The following is a 4,502-nucleotide window of genomic DNA, read 5'->3' as shown; positions in this document are numbered from 1 at the left end:
TGTAGAGTTCAATGAAAATGAAGCCACAACATACCCAAACTTATGGGACGCAATGAAAGCATTTCTAAGAGGAAAACTCATAGCTCTGAGTGCCTCCATTTCTCCCTCTTTATACTTGAGAATAGTGATAACAAACCTTGAAAAAGTAGATATATTTCCTGCCATCCATTTTAACATTATCATATATATAAATTTCCCGCCAAGTTAATCTGAAATTCCCTTAGTATCAGTGAGGAAATCAGTATTTTAAAGAAAATGTTAAATGGTAAAAGAAAAAAAAAAACTTTAATAAAAAGTATAAGGCAACTAATAAAACACAGAGCATTATTTGAGCAGGACTGAGAAGAAAATGGATTTCTAGAACAACATGGGAGTCAATTTGGTGTCCTGTGCTCAGACTGCAGCTTTGATAACTTTATGTGAACAGAACTCTACAATTTTTTTCTGACCAGAGATAATGCCTAGTCATACTCTTGGTACTTAAGTATAAAAGGCTAATAAAGAGGAAAATGATAAGCTATATTCAAGAAAGCCAGAGGGTGTAGCACACATCAATAATTCAAATAGCATAAAAAACTTTGGATTTCTGCTACTCCAAGTTTCTTTTTGATTTTAATGTATCAAATGAGCTTAAAGATTGTGTTTGGACTCAATAATTCTATCCTAGCTCACAAAATATATGTGTTAATGTATCTGAGTGTATATTTTGTATATGTGTATGTGAAAGGTAATAAGTACATGTATTCAGTATTACAATTAAAGATAAGAAACATTAAAAGGATAGAAAGTAGCATAAAAAGAATACTATAACAGAAACATACTCAGTAGGTCTCCAGATATCACAGTTACCAAAATAAAAAATAAATGTTTTTTGTTCAATTTGATGGAAAATAAACTGAAACACTGAACATGAAATCTTGACACAGAAAATAAAATTAATGATAAGTAGAAAGTGGTAGAATGGGTTCTATAGTAGTATATAGGGTTTTTTTGTTTCATTTTGTTTTGTTTTTAGATAATTGTGGCTTCAGGTGATGATTCTAAACAATATCTTTGGTTACATTGACTCAGACACCTAACAACCTAAAATCTAGGCTTAATAAACATACATTTATGTGCTAGGATATATTTACTAGATGCTTGCAGCAATGCTATTTGTGACAGATAAAAACCATACAATGCAAACAAAAGAGATTCAGAAAGGTTATTTAAAAATATGAGGAATTGGGACAAAATACTACATGAAAATAGCAGTGTACGTGGTTTATCTTGAACAAAATGGATGACTAAAACAAGTATTTAAAGTGAATACATCGGAATAAATGTACAATCAATTTATTTCAGAAAAATAAAAACTGAACTGGTATAATTTTGGATATACATTTGTGCAAGTCCTGTACATGGCTGCAATAGTGAGTGAATGTGTTATGCTCCATAGGAAGAATCACATGCCAGTTAGTGTATGAACTTACAGTTGAGGAATCATAACCCCTGAGAGCAACCTGCAAATAACAATTTTCTCAATGACCTTAGTATGAAACTGCTCCTAAACTGATTTCTGTGTATCTATTGTTTAGTAGAACTCTCAGATCTCAATAGAGACATTTCATTATGCATGAATGATGATTAACACAGAAATTTATAACCAGAGTCAGGAGAACAAGTGTGTGTAGAATGTTTAATCATAAATGGAACATCTAAATATCATCCAATTCCCAAAGGCTTAGGGACATGACAAAGAAACGTCTAGAGAAGTCTTACTCTCAACAGAATGCAAGATGGAATTAAAACTAAAAGTAAAAACTAACTTCTATTTCCTAACCAATTAGTGAGTGTTAACATGGTGGAGTGGAAAAGATTTAAAGGTTAGAAAGTTTAAAAATATGAAATAGCTCTTCACAAAGATAATTCATTAAATCATTAATACATATCCATTAGAGTGAAGACAAAGTAGTATTGATAAACTTATGTGAAAGCTTGGCAAGTTTCCATCTGACCTTGACAAAATGCTGAAAGAATCACAGGATTAAGACAGATTAGTGCCAGGCATTTTTACTATAAGAAAAATAAGTGTTTTATGTTTATTAATTAACAAATGTTCTCTGGAGAAGTTGTAAAACTAGTGGAATTTTTGTTACAGCTGTTGAGGTTAACAAATATAGAAGTTAAGCAAATATGTTTTCATATTAAAAACTCCTACACAATACTCTAGCCATTGAACCTTAATATTCATTATCACAGAAGAAGCCCAACTGTCTATACAGGTATTCAGATCAGTATTATTTATTGCAAATAAAATAGATATTTCCACATATTAATCTAAAACTTACTTGATAAAATTGAGCATTTTAATATATTAATACATCAGAATACAACTCTACAAGAATAACAAAGCTACTGATAAATGCAATAATGATGGAGAACACACCTGGAATAAAACTACACTTATCAAAAGATAACATTTCAATACAACTGAATTTTTTTCATAGTTGTAAAAGTAAAATAGAGTTGTTCTTTAACTGAAATTAGGAATGACATTACTAAGAAATGGTTATGAAAATGTGGTCTAGCTTGAATGGAGTCAGTTACATAGATGGGTACATTTTTGCAGGACTTAAAACTGTGCATTTCATGAATATATAGCTCACTCTAAGTGAACATATGTCCAAAGATAATTAATTATCAATCCATATATGTGGATTGACAGAAGACAAGAACAGGAACATAAGCGAGGGTTATTTGTTCAACACAGAAATGTATGTACATGATATAGATGATTCTAGATCATTAAAATGTCTTACAAAATAAAATTGCACTTTGTAAAGGAAGTAAATACTTAAAATAGCAGAAGAAGACATTAAACAGTACATTGCTTAACAGATAATAGAGTATGCCTATATATCAAAGGTAGAGAAAACACTGAATGCTCATCCACCATTGGCCACCATCCCAGGTGGTTATGTTCTTATCATGGTATCATAATTAATCTCAGGTTCAAAGAACATAAAAAGTACTGCATAATTATAATCATTCAAAAAGTCTTATCAACCACAGTTAAGTATGTGTCAGAATATAAGTCTGTGAGAAAATACAAATATAGGAAACATTTTTTCAAATGAGCAGCAAAATCTCAGAGAATTAAGATTTTTCCAAGAACATTATAATTTTAACTTAGTATCCATATTAGAAACAATAAAAAGAATCAAAGTAAACAATTCTGAACTGTAGTGATACTATAGAGTGCAAAGTATTTTCTAAAAATTTTATCCAGAGCATTTTGAACTGGTTGTTGTGGGTCTGTGGTTGCTCAAATATTCCACCATCACCATAAATAAATTTTAATAAGAAGAGATTTTTTTATTCAGGTATTAGTGTCCAACAGAGAAAAGGATTACACCCAAAAGTACACCAAGGTGACTCAGCTAGACATATCAGCTCAGATCTTATAAAGGTAAAAACCACAGAGATACATTTTTTCTTCTTGCAATTGTTTTTGTTTTGAGCAGATTAAGCAAGTTTGATTTCAAAAGCAGAAATATCAGTTAGTCTTATGACCTATTATCTTGCTAGAACTTCCAGTTTTACAAGATCGGTTCATTTTAAGAATAGTCTTCAACATCTGTAAAAAGTGGGAAGTAGTAGGCAGTTATGGGCATTCATGATATTATATATATATATATATATATATATATATATATATATATATATATGTGTGTGTGTGTGTGTGTGTATGCATGCATGTATGTATGTATATCACATGTATATGCATGTTTAAGATATATGTATCTTACATGTTATATATGGTAAAGATAATCTATACATTTCTATGGTTAAGATATATGTATGAATATACAAACATATATCTGTCTATCTATCTATCTGTCTATCTATCTATCTATCTCTCTATCTATCTATCTCTCTATCTATCTATCTATCTATCTATCAGATATCTGTCTAACTGTAATGTTAACCATCACACTACAAAAAAGTTTTACACAGATGAGGTGAAATAAAGAAAATCCTACCCCTCTGAATGTGTGAACAGATTCTAAGTTTAGTGTATAAAGTGTAAAACAAAAGGTGTCTTGTCATACCACAGACATATTTAAAGAGAGGCAGTAACAGCAGTTGTTGAATTTCTAACATCAACTGTCAATAGTAGTTAGTGGCTCTGCTCAGAAGTACAAAAGCAGCCAGGAGGATATATGATATCGATTTATATAGAAAATTACATTTTCTTTCTGTGTGTATATCAAACTTAACAGGACATCTTCAGAGGCTCATAAAACTTATGATACCAATTCCATTGAGTTATTTGGCAGCAAATGACTACAGACAGGCTAACACCCGATTCCTTTGGGGTAACTAAGATTTCATACATAGTAAACTGTAAGTTAGAGCAGAAGTATATTTTGCTTGAAAATGGTATCAGAAGTAGAATGTAAATAGCAGATTATCTGGAGCTATAAAATAATTTCACCTTCTTTTCTAAGGACAAAATT

General features: G+C 30.6%; 1 pseudogene; it reads left to right on the top strand.

Moving 5' to 3' along the window:
• LOC110306524 overlaps positions 1-3,449 on the top strand; it is a 13,985-nt pseudogene extending 10,536 nt beyond the window's left edge.
• Positions 3,450-4,502: the final 1,053 nt, after the last annotated feature.

Source organism: Mus caroli, chromosome 12 (genome assembly GCF_900094665.2).
Source record: "Mus caroli chromosome 12, CAROLI_EIJ_v1.1, whole genome shotgun sequence".
NCBI lineage: Eukaryota > Metazoa > Chordata > Mammalia > Rodentia > Muridae > Mus > Mus caroli.
The sequence above is the reverse complement of the archived record's forward strand: the minus strand, read 5'-3'. Positions and strand labels throughout refer to the sequence as shown.